The sequence below is a fragment of the Nymphalis io genome, chromosome 5 (genome assembly GCF_905147045.1).
Source record: "Nymphalis io chromosome 5, ilAglIoxx1.1, whole genome shotgun sequence".
Classification (NCBI taxonomy): Eukaryota; Metazoa; Arthropoda; class Insecta; order Lepidoptera; family Nymphalidae; genus Nymphalis; species Nymphalis io.
The window spans coordinates 3,391,975-3,406,076 of NC_065892.1; positions in this window are offsets into that span (position 1 = coordinate 3,391,975).

Here is a 14,102-nt window from a genome sequence, read left to right on the forward strand (position 1 = left end):
ATCTCAAAATTTAATCTTGTTTATGAATATGAATAACACAATTTTTTTTTGTAAAAACATCGATAAAGCCATATATTACATAAAAAATAAATAATAGGCTGAGTATAAATATATCTTTTTTTACAAGTCGAGCACGCAAGTCTACGAAAACACGTTACACGTTGTTATAAAATATACGTTAGACTGTTTTTTTTTATGAAATAGGTAGCACGGACTGGTAAATGGTCACCACTGCCAATAGACATTAACGATGTAAGAAATATCAACCATTCCTTACATAGCCGATGCCACCAACCTTGGGGACTAAGATATGTCCCTTGTGCCTGTAGTTACACTTGTTGGCATAGTGGGGATTGGCAAATATTTTAGATTTTTCACTATATAGCATATAATATTAGGATATCGCTATAGAACAACTAACTTTATATGACGACACCCTAATATTACTTCCAAAAACTCTAAGACAAACGGGTATGAGTGTAAGTGAAAAGCAATGTTTTGCTCGCGCTGATTTGCCTAAATCTAAATAATGGCCGTTTCAATTATAAATTCGACTGTTTTGCGTAGTTGTGAAATTTTATGTTTAAACTTATAGAAGTTTTATCTGTTTTTGTGATTAAGTCGTTTGTGGTGTTTTTATATATAAATATTGGATAAAAAAGAATATTAATCCACGAATACAACTCAGATTTTTTCATTCTTAAGTTTACAATCCATTCGAAAGAGTGCGGTAGGTATGTTTATTTATCTATATTATATATATGAACGAAACTAAGATATATACGAAATACCACTCATCACGAGATCTCCTACGCTATGCGCCCGATTGACTTGACATTTGTCACAGTTACTCCTTCCCCGACGTAGACGCTCAGTAAGAACGGTTTTTTTCGGAAATCCTATTCAAAATCGTCCATGCGAAGCCGGGACGATAAGCTAGTATACAATATAATTGATGTATAACTTATTACTTTCAGTGAAGATAAAACTATTCGTATATCTTAAAGTATTTCCATAATACAAAAGTATAGTTGGTCATTATCAAAATAACGACTTTTTAATTACCCACTCTTTGAAAAAAGTTTTTTTAAGTACTTTCTCGACTTACTTGGCTTGCAGTTTTATTTTCTACCTTTGTTAAATTTTTCGATCGAAAATGGTATTTTATTTTAATAAATATAAAACGGGCGATGAAAACAGCTTAATATCGTTTAGACCCAATTATTTAAAGGTTTTATAATTGTAATGATATTTCAAGCTGAATTTATTTAAAGCCCTTAGTCTTCGCGTAAACAGTAGCCGAACCGATTCGATAATTTTGTGTACGTTATGCGGGGGTCAGAGTCGTGTCGCTTAAATAAATACTGGCCAGAGATAGAACTTCGGTCACGGCGGTCAATCTTAAAGACTAGCCTTACATAGTGGCTATTATATAGTGCACTAGTGTGTGCACCAAAACCAGTGCACTCTCTCTCTCTCTTCTCTCTTTTATACAGTCTGATTGAAAGGCAATCCAACACGATCAAATAAAGATGAGATGCAGCAGCAACGGCTTTACGTACTTTCCAGAGCACGAGGGTGTAATATTGCTTTCATACTCTTTAAGATTTTTTAGAGACATTGAGACTTGTACATAAGATGAATTCCTTTATATTATGTATTCAAATTATTGTGGACCTGCATCGGTGAGGCATCGGCTGCCGACTACATAAAGCTTTATAAGATTTTAAAGAAGTATAAAAAGTTTATTGGTAATAAAATATGAGTTTATAGAAATGATTTAAACATACGTCTATTTTATTACACGACTGCCCTAAAAGAGGACTATAATGTTTTCAGGGTTGTAAATAACAAGTGTTTACGTCTTTGCATAATGTTCACAGTACACTCAACGTCCCTTTAATCTTAGAATAAGCCTTAAACGACATTCCTTTAAAACTGTAACGAGCTTACACCGAGTGTCAACACACGACAGAAACCTGGCATTATTTTGAATTATTAATTTGGGAGCGTCATCATTATCGCTCCCCTTTTAATTACGTTTAATGAATAAGCGTAAATTACCTATTGTTTTATAAAAGCTCTTTATATACGGCGACTTGCGTCTTAATGAGGTTTTCAAAATTTAAAGGCAGTTTTGAAAATAATTAACGACCTCGGATGAGTGATGCGCGGCTCTGGGTGACGGTGTAGTTTAAACGCTGCGTGGACGGTTATTTAACTTACTATTTTTATATGACTTCGTTCGTCAAAATATATTTTTTGTATATTTGTATCACAGACTTTTATCTAACGCCTAAGTATGTGTTACCTGGGTCAGATCTTACAATTGAATTTTAAAATTGCTTAACACATTCGATTCAATTAAAGATTTTGTACACACTTTTGGTGATGGATGTTGGTTGGTAGTTTGTCTATCCATCTGTTACTTTTTCGTGACCGAATCACTGAACCGTTTTTGATAAAATTTGGAATAACGCAAACTTGAACCACAAAGTTAAGAACCATAAGCTCTATTTTTAGTACTCAATACCAGTTCCTCTACCCCTAACACAAAAACTAGTAATTTATATATTTTTAAATATATTACCAAATTTAAACATTACATAGAATTATACAATACATAGCAAATTAATAATATTATATATTGCTTGATTTTAACGATATTTTGTGACATAGAGACCAACAATAAAAAATATATGTGACAGTTGCAAATGCCATGCTTGTAAGTTCTGACGTTAAAATTGACTTGCATTGCGTCTTCAAATTTTATAATAATCAATCGTCCTATATGACTTGCAACCTGTTTTAAGTTGATGGTACTATTTTTGTACACCTACTAGCAATAGCCACAGCTGCACCTTAGTGTGTGAACATGTATAATGCCTATATGAATTATAAATATATATATATATATATATATATATAAAATTAAATTATTAATTTGCTAACTTAGGTAGTCTAAAATAAACAAGATGATTCTTTCGGGTTTGGTCACTCAACCGATTGCTATATTAACTTAAAAAGATGTAAATGTTGAAATCGACAGGTGCCTCCATGTTATTTATTTTGTATTGTTTAGATTAAATAAATTGATAAAAAAGACCCCTTGTAAAACAAAATGTTATATAAAAAACTAATTATAAAGAATTGTCGGCATCTAAGCTCAGATCGATCTGTATTACAGGACCATTGAATGCCTTGTTGGTCTAGTGGCTTGATGTAAGGCCGTAGACCCGGAGGTCCTGGGTTCAATTCTGAGGTCGGCCCAGTAAAAAGTTATTGGGTTGTTCCTTTAGAAAATTCTTAGTAGCATCCCGGAGTCTGGAAGTTGGAAGTGTGTACACTCCCGTGCCTCGGAAAGCACGTAAAGGTCCTGCGTCTGGACTCTTTCCGGTCGTGTCGGATTGCCGTCCCATTGGATTATGAGAGTTAGGGAATAGAGAGCGCACCCGCGTTTGTGCACACACTTCTGTACTATAATATCTCCTGCGTAGTTGGCAATATCTCAAGTGGATTTAATTTTCTCGGTCAAAGACTAAATAATGTAATTATTTTATATAAAATATATCAATTTATATCTTATACTATTAAAAATAATAATTGAAACGCCCGGATTCAACGGAACACCATACGGTGCGTTGTTCTATTTTCAACTTTAAATGAAAAGTTTAATAATCGAAATGAAGCTCTGAAAATCGACATTTTTTTTCTCGAAAGCTCATTCCTACGCCTTACGAATTTTTCTTCTATATTCCTATAACTTTTAGGTTAGAGTTACTTCCGAGGAAAGTTTTTGGCATCTTTAATATTTTCGAAGCTTTAACAATATTTTCTAAATGTCACTAAAATTTATTGATTATTTATTATAGAATCAGATTAATTTGCTTTAGTGAAAGTTAACATGTCTTTGAACTTGTACAAAAATATACATAAATATGCATTACATTAATCTTGAATTTACTCCGTAATATTCGTTTTTACGAAGAGCCAAACTTAAAAGGACATCGTACTACTTAACTCTTTAAGGAAAAATATAATGTTCCAATTGACACGGAAGCTTAACATTTGGCGAGAAGATAAACCTTTGGCAAAAAAGAAATTTGAACTTACGTAGCAACGATTTACTACTTTTCAAGTAGAAGTAATTATTATTTTGCTTTTTTAATTGTAATTTTGTATTAGTTAAATAAGAAAAAAAAATCTTTTGTATAAATTAAACGTAACATTACTTTTATTTAACTTTTTCTGTTAATATGAATTTAAATATTTTATCCATATTTTTATTTTATAATACGATTTACTTTGTCTAAAGTGCATGCTGTAACTTTTAGCCCTTAAGTGGTATTGTTGTTGAGAAAATCTTCGGCTCTATTGGGAGAGATCTATTACGTCAATCAATGGATTGCAATTGTCTGATGATGCAAAAAATGCATTCCTCCAAATACACAAACATTTAACGTATTATATATTAAGCATATCTAAAATGTTGATATTCTTCGTCCTGTAAAATATCTAAGTACATCATCATCACCAGCCGAAAGACGTCCACTGCTGGACAAAGGCCTCCCCCAAGGATTTCCACGTTGGCCGATCTTGCGCTGCCCGCATCCAACGGCTTCCCGCGACTCGTTCTAAGTCGTCGGTCCACCTTGTAGGGGGCCTGCCCACGCTGCGTCTTCCGGTTCGTGGTCGCCACTCGAGAACCTTTCTGCCCCAGCGGCCGTCGGTTCTGCGAGCAATGTGCCCCGCCCACTGCCACTTCAATTTAGCAATTCTTCGGGCTATGTCGGTTACTTTGGTTCGCCTGCGAATTTCATCATTTCTGATTCGATCTCGCAGAGAAACTCCGAGCATAGCCCTCTCCATTGCCCTTTGAGTGACCTTGAGCCTTCTTATGAGGCCCATTGTGAGCGACCACGTCTCTGATCCATAAGTCATCACTGGCAACACACACTGGTCGAAGACTTTCGACTTGAGACACTGCGGTATTTGGGATGAGAAGATATCGTGTAGCTTCCCGAACGCTGCCCAGCCGAGTTGAATTCGACGATTGACCTCTTTCTCGAAGTTGGACCTACCTAGTTGGATGGTCTGACCTAGGTAGACATAGTTGTCTACAACTTCGAGTGCAGAATTTCCAACCTTGACTTGAGTGGGTGCAACATGGATGTTCGACATGATTTTCGTCTTGTTCATGTTCATTTTTAGACCCACTTGTTGGGAAACCCTGTTGAGGTCATCGAGCATAGTGCCGAGGTCTTCCAAGGTCTCAGCCATAATTACAATGTCATCGGCAAATCGAAGATGAGTTATGTACTCGCCGTTAATATTGATGCCAAGTCCGTTCCAGTCCAGAAGCTTGAAAACATCTTCCAATGCAGCGGTAAACAGTTTCGGAGATATCACGTCTCCCTGTCTTACACCTCTCTGCAGTTGGATAGATTTTGAGTTCTGATCCTGGAGTCGGATCGACATGGTGGCGTTCTCGTACAAGCACTTTAACACCCTGATATACCGATAATCAATTTGGCACCTTTGAAGAGAATTCAGCACGGCCCAGGTTTCGATCGAATCAAAGGCTTTCTCATAGTCCACAAACGCTAAGCAAAGTGGCTGGTTATACTCCTCAGTCTTCTGTATAACTTGCCGCAGCGTATGTATGTGGTCTATGGTGCTAAAGCCTTTCCGGAATCCGGCTTGTTCGGGTGGCTGGAAGTCGTCAAGCCTTTACTCGAGACGATTCGTAATGACTCTCGAAAACAACTTGTAAACATGACTCAGCAGTGAGATGGGCCTGTAATTCTTCAGAAGGGTTTTATCACCCTTCTTAAAGAAAAGTACCACCACACCTCTGTGCCATGCTTTTGGCGTTTGACCTTTGGCAATGACGGAGTTAAAAAGCCTCTGAAGAGCCCTGAGGATCGGTGTACCACCCGCCTTCAGAAGCTCGGCTGTAATACCATCATCACCAGGTGCCTTGTTGTTTTTAAGTTGTCCGAGAGCCATTCTAATCTCGAAAAGACTGACGTCCTGAAAATCTTCAGTGTAGTGTCGGGTTAGTCTTGCTCTGAGATCTGCAGCATGACTACTGACAGGTGATTGAGCTGTCGTGTACAGCTGACCGTAGAACTTCTCAACCTCTTCCAACAGCTCAGATCTTGACGTGACTATTCTGCCATCCTCAGTTTTCAGCCTTGTCAGTTGACTCTGACCAACAGACAGATCTCTGGCGAACACTTTAGAGCCTTTGTTCCGCTCGATGGCCTCTTTAATGCGCATTGTATTAAAATGGCGAGTGTCGCGAGTTAGAGACTTTGAAATCTATCTGTTGATCAGCCGATAGCCGGCAGCATCAGCTGGGGACGTCAGAATCATTTTCCGTCTTTCCTCCATAAGCCGTAGGGTAGAGGTTGAGATCTTTTTGGTTCCTTTTGTACGGCTGGTCTTGAAGATCTTAGACCCAGCCGTACGGACAGTTTCCACAAGCCTGTCGTTGTATGTGTCCACTTCCTCGCAGTCTGCTAGGCAATCGAATCGGTTTTGGGGTTCAAGCTGAAAGGCTTCGGGATTTCGGATTTGAAGAGGTGATGGTCGGAGCGTAGACTTCATCAGTCGGGACCTCTGGAGTTTAACATTAATATTTAACGAGCCTCTTACGAGTCTGTGATCGCTCCCAGTTTTGACTGCATTGATCACGGAGACGTCATTAAATATTTGTCTTCTCGTCGACAAGATGAAGTCTATCTCATTCTTTGTTTTCCCATCAGGGCTCACCCAGGTCCATTTACGCTGACCTGGCTTCTTGAAAAAGGAGTTCATTATAAAGAGTCCCTCCTTCTCCATAAAGTCGGCCAACATCTGGCCCCGAGGGTTGCGGTCTCCAATTCCATGAGGTCCCACCTTTAACTCATCACCGAATCGTTTGCCCAGCTTCGCGTTGAAGTCCCCCATTACAACAGTGAAATGAGTCTTGTTGGTATGTATGGCTTTAGATAAATCCTCATACATGACCTCAACCTCATCGTCGGAGTGTGTCGAAGTCGGCGCGTATATCTGTATGACCTTCAAAGAATACCGCTTGGTGATTCTGAGTATAAGGTACGCCACCCTAGCCGACACGCTCTCGATTTTCACAACGTTGTTAACGAGGTACTTGTGGACTATGAACCCGACACCACCTTGAGACAGTTGATCGCCCTCTCGGAAATAGAGAAGGTTACCGGATTTCAGGATCATCGTATCCTCCCCCTGTCTTCGGACTTCGGATAATCCGACGATATCCCAGTGTAACCTGCTCAATTCTTCCTCCAGTTCGATGATCTTCTCGTCGGTCCGCAGTGTACGCGTGTTATATGTTGCCAGGGCCAGAGGTCGTCGGTGTTGGTAACACGAAATCTGCCGGGGATTCTTAGCACCCCCTGCCCCGCCGTTACCACAGCTGTTACCAAGGCTAGGAATAGCAGGGCTGCCGGGGACTAGGGGCCGTGGTTTAGTTGCGCGAATCATGAGGGGATATGCCATAATCGCCACGCTTGGCAGACGGGTCGGCGATCGCAGTAAGTTAGTCATAGTACTCAGAGAGACGCTGCTGCCCGTTCTCTGGTGTATATTCCCTCGGGTCGACTTCTACGCCCCCCACGGGATGAGATGGGGTGGTGATATTCGTCGCCGTCACCACACGGCACGCTAAGTACATAAAATTTATAATGATAACCGTTTATGACGCGAATGAGTGGTAAAACTACTAGCAGCCCTACCGGATCGCCAAATACCAAGCCAACCAAGCGAAAAATAATCCATCTCTAATATCAAACGAAGGCAATAAGACAGAGTTTAATCTTTTAAATAAATTTTATAACAGATGAACATATGATGTTTATACCAGCTATTTATCCAACGAGGTCTAGGGCTGAATATAGTATTTTATAATCCCCAGATTACGAGAGTCTTCAATTGCCAGTTGCAGACGCGTTAATGAGCGTCTCTACAGTTTCACACTAGAACCTCAGACGTATATTCTTTGGATGTGTCCTTTAGTGTCTAATTCAGATTTTCATATAAGACATTATCTATAGTGAGTTCTTCTTAGAAAATATTACCTTCGACTGGTATTGAAGGTTCCCACAAGAAAGGTAAGTAGTGCCCAACACCTATAGACTTTGGCATTGTAAGAAATGTTAACCATCGCTTACATCGCCAATGCACCACCAGCCTTGGTAACTAAGATGTTATGTCCCTTGTGCCTGTTTGACACTGGCTCACTCACCCTACAAATTGGAACACAACAATACCAAATACTGCTGTTTTGCGATAGAATATCTGATAAGTGGGTGATACCTACCCAGACGAGCTTGCACAAAGCCCCACCAATGTTTATTATTTAGGTATATTAAAGCTATTTTAGAAAAGGTATCGATGATACCTTGATAAATTATTTTATTTTGACCTTTTTGAATTAATGATGCGATCTGTCGTTTAATGCGCTTTATGTTTTATATAAAAATCAACGAATCTCATGTCTTGCTGTTAACTTCCGATCAAACCAACATAATTCATTTGGTGTTTCCGTCAAGAAATCTAGAAATTTAAATACAGATACTAATCTGCGCCCAGTTTTAGGACGTGGTGACCTAACCACTACTTTTATACGCCTTTTCTATTAAATCAAATTGTTTTTTCAACTTAAAAGGCTAAACTTTGATATCTTGGTGTTAATTCGGTGACAAAATTAATTGAGTGTTCCTGGCAATAATTCCTTTTCCAGCTTGAGATTGCCCGAAGTGACCGAATTATTACTGTTATTATAATTATTTTTTATTTATTTAATCAAAAAAGACAAACAGGTATAACATGTACAAAATTATTTATAACACTAAGAAAACATCATAACCAATCAAGTCTTCCGTAACCGTAACATTTCACACACAGGTGAATGTCCCACTGCTGAGCAAAAGGCCGCCTCTCCTTTTTTTGAGGAGAAGGTTTCGAGCTTATTCCACCACGCTGCTCCAATGCGAGTTGGTCAAGTCTTCACAAACAACCAAATCAAAATACATAACAAAACCTTAACAAATAAAAATAAAAATCAAAGATTATTTAAAATTTTACGAAGTATGAACAATTAATTAATAATTTAGTAAAAAATAAAAAAAATACAAATTCAAATTAAAGTGACAATGTAGGTGACATTTTATTTTACATTTCAAGTCCTTCAATGACATGAAAAATAAATCAAGATAATTAAATTATTGTGGTTTATGCATGATCTGTAAAGGAAGTTGTTGCGTACGTACGTACATTTAGATATAGGAACATCGAACAAAAATTTATTTCGTGTTTGCATGCGAGGACATCATATATTACTAAATAGTTAAATATACTAAATAGTAGAGAATCAATATAGTTATTTAACAGTTTAAACAAAAAGAGTTCATCTTTTTCCATACGACGTTCTTTTAACGTTAATATTTTGAGACTTTGAGGATTAGCGTGAGAATCATAATTTTTTTAGTAAAAGATGTTTAAGAAATTTATTTTGTATTCTTTCGATTTTATCAATATTTTTTTTTATACATAGCATTCCAAACTGGTGAGGCATTTTCGAGAATGGATCGGACAAAGGAATTGTATAGCAAAATGAGTGTGGATTTGAAGTGAAAATCCTTACCCACTCTAAGGATAACTCCCCGAATCTGATATGCCAACAATGTTATCAACATGGTTATTAAATAGCGGCTTATCCCGGTTACCCTTTTTATAGATTTTTCATTAAATTTACTTAATACTAAATTATTGTTTTTACGAGAAAATGTTACAATATTGCATTTCTTAAGATTTAATGAAAGTCCATTTTGATGACAGTAGTGACAAAGGCTATACAAGTCGTTTTGTAATAGAGTACTATCCTGTGTAGTTTTGATTTCTGTAAAAATTTTCATGTCATCAGTATATAATAAATATCCGAATGTTTAAAAATATTACAAATATTATTAATAAACACATTAAATAGGAGGGGTCCTAGATGAGAGCCTTGAGGTACTCCTGATGTAACAGGAACAAAGGACGAGCAGAAACCTTTAATCGTAACAGCTTGACTACGTTCACGCAGATAAGACGCAAACCAACGTAGTAGATCACCGTGTATACCGACTTCTCCAAGTTTACGAATAAGATGGAAGTGCGGTATTTTGTCGAATGCCTTTGAGTAATCGGTATACACAACGTAACAAACAAATTGCATAAGATTGGCCACCGTTAACTTTTTATTATATATGAAACCATGTTGTTTCTCATTTAAGATAGATCGTACAATTGATAAGACTTGATCGTATATAAGTTTTTCAAATAATTTGGCTAAAGTGCATAATTTAGATATAGGTCTATAATTTTCTATATTATGTTTATTACCCGATTTATAGATAGGAGTAATAAAGCACCGTTTCCATATACTAGTTATCACACCTAAGTGTAAAGATTTAGAAAAGAATAGAGAAATCTGAAAAGCAAGAGTGTCATTACACATCTTAAGAACATAAGGGGGTATGTAATCAGGGCCAGCACCTTTCCCAACATCCAATTTTTTAAGATATATTTGTACGATTTGGAGATTAATCTCAATGGACGAAATAGAAATTGAATCATAAATTGACTTAGAGCAGCTCAATAACAGATTAGTTTCGTCCTGATTTTGTATCTGAAATGCAGATATGAAATATTCATTAAATAAAGAACCGATTTGTTCCCCATTAGATGCCGATTTACTCCCGAGAAACATTGTATCAGGAAATTCATTGGACATTTTTTTTTGATTTCACAAAAATCCAAAAAAACTTACTATGGTGTAAAATTCTATTTTCAGAATCATATATCAGATTTATTTTCTGTCTATCTCTTAAAATACTAAATGTATTATAATCCCTTATTCTATCATAAATTTTCCATTTTTTGTGAAATTTAAGTTTCTCCTCAACTATTTAATAAGATATTTTGAATACCAACAGGGATATCGTAAATTGTTAACATTTAGCTTTTCAGGAACATAGTCACGGATGATATGATCAATCGTATCATAGAAAACATTGACTGCTGCTTCTATATCCAAATCATTAAGTAGAATGAACCAATCAATTTCGCTTAACTTGTTGTTGATAACATCGTAATCTGCACTGCGAAATAATCGTGTTTATTGAGGTAAGCACCGTAGTATTTCCTTGTGTTCCAAAGACATTCGCGCTTCTAACGCAGGGTGATGACTGTCTTCTGGAACTAAAGGCTTACAGCATCGAGTTACTGAGCTAAAATTGTTTCCGAATATTAAATCTAGATACCTATTATTAACATTAGGGATGCATTTGTATTGATTAAAATCATTAAAATTTTAAAAGCTGTAAAAAGAAAAAACCAATTCATTATTCAAATCAAAATCAAGTATATTCATAACAGAGTCAACGCATTCCCATTTTGCTGTCGATATATTTAAGCCACCCATTATTAAATAAGTGTAGTCAGATTTATTAGTAAATTCATTAGAGACATGCTCAAAAAAAGTACACAGTGCATCAAACTGAAAACGACAATGGGGAAAATAGTATGAATAGATGTTTAAAAAAGAAGATTTCTGGTTGTTGTTAAGATTAATGGTGACTTGAACAATATCTGCAGCAGCTCCACTTATTGGGACAGTTGTTGAGGAATGTACAGTATGTCGACGGTGTACGGCTATTAAAACGCCACCACCTAGACTATTATTTAAAATCTCGTAGCTTCTGTTACACCTACAGACACTGTATCTAGAATCAAACAATTCTTCGCTAAAAATTCCATCTAACAGCCAAGTTTCCGTTAAAAAAACAACGTCATATTCACCCCCAAGCGCATTGCGAAAAAAGAAATTGGATTTAGAACGTAAGCCCCGAACGTTTTGATAATAAATAGAGATTTCATTAGTCATTGTTATAGAAATAATAAATTAAATTGCGTAATAAATTATCCATTAAAGTAAAGTACAATAAATGAATCTCACGGTAACCATTTCTAAATATTGGAATAAAACTTGTACCAAATATTTTAAAATTCAAAAAATAAGCAAAATATGTAATTAAGTAAGTAAGTATAAGTATGTTCTTAGTATGCAAAACTATTTTAAATAATATAAAATATTCACAACGCACTAACAAAAACTTCACTAAGCTAAAACCAAAGTCTATATTAAATATTAGTATTCGATAAAAGAAAGCAATCCATATGTAGTGCAATTTACTAAAGCGATTTAATGAAAGAAAGATTGTTCCTAAGCATTTTTTTTAAATCAGCTTTGTTTATAATATGAAGAACAGGACTTTTATCGAAGCGCCGAGCCATTATTGTACAATTCTTAACCCAAACATATCGAAAATTCTTTTCTTTGGCTATTTTTTTGTGTTCTGTAAAAGCATTTTATTGTTTCGAGTAAGGTGATCATTGTAATATGTATATATTAGAATTTCCCTCAAAGCCAATATTATTTAATTTTAATTTGGATTTTCTTGCTAACGTTAAGAAATCATCCTTTCTCCAGTGTGATAAAAAGCGGAAGTTGTAGGCAATTTTGTTTAAAAGAATAATTACTTTCAATATTTACTGTATAAAATGGATTATAATGTTTTAAATAACGTAATTATAGATGAAGTAGAAATACCGAGCAATTTCTAACAAGCGCCCAATTAAAATATTAGAACATTGGGTTAGTTAGGGAGTAATATAATACAAATATATTATAAATAAGGGAGTATTATAATAAAAGTATATTACAAATATTCCCTAACAAAATAAGTTGCTTCTTTACTGTGTGTTTAATAATTTTCTCTAGAGTATTAATTAATATGAATTATAAATATAACAAAATTGTTCTCAATTTTTTTTGTTCGATGAAAAATATTGCCTGATTGTCACTTTGTGTCACTTTCTCAAAGACAATGGCTCTGTCTTGAGTCTCCACTCCTAACACCATCAATGTTCCGCGAACAATGGGATCAAAGATGCTTTATTTCTTGTGACTGTAATTAAACTGGACCACTTTCATATATTTTAAGCCATAATACAGAATTTAGAGTATTTATGACTGCAATAAATGATTTCATTAATAAAGTTTGTATATCGATGAATTGCACAATGCGAAAACTATTTGACAATTAAGCTCAGACAATAAAAATATTCTTTAAGAAAGATGTGGCAAGATCTCGATTTTTGGCTAAAATAATAAATAGATCACTTCCATAATAAAAAAAGTAGCTCTCCATAAGTGGTAACTAAAAAAATATGGTATCCTAAGCTACTATATACTATGAAACATTGATTAATAAATTACGGCCTTACTTATTATAAGCTTTGTTTATAGTGATTAGTCATACAATGATAGGTTTTCTTCTATCGATTGTCAAATCAATAATGAAAGAAAGGGAGCGATCAGTGTTTAACTAAATAGCCGTTCAGCAACGTTTACAAATAAGACCGTTAGTTATTAGTCACTATTACAACTTACAGACTTAAATGGGCTTAGGTGGATTTATTTATATTTTTTTTAACATAATATGTTAAAAGTTATTTAAAAATATAATATATTTTTTAACAATTAATGTAAATAAATATCTTACTTCGATAAATAAAATCCATCATCATTTATAACAAACTCAAGAAGCAAAGCAAACTAGAATAACATCCGTATATTATTATGTAATAATAAACGAGTTGATCTTAAGTACAGTTTTATTATGTTCTTATTTTACGACAGACATTGTTAGCAGACATCTCAATAAGCTTCTCTTTACTTAACAAAAGAATCAATATCTACAATTTTGATTTACTAAATATATGTACAACTTTATAAGTCGCTCGAATTATCAAATCAAAAAAATATATTTTATTATTTAAGTATGCTATTTTATTGAAAAAAGCAGCATTCGGCTGTAACTACTGTAGCTGACTCTTAAAATACAACAATGCTAAGTGGTGTTGTGAAGTGGAATATTATTTTTTTTTCCGCTGGATAAACACATTTACGCGTTTCCTCCACGGGGAGGGGGGTGTGAATACAGAAAATCCTTCTAGCCCTGGCGATTTTT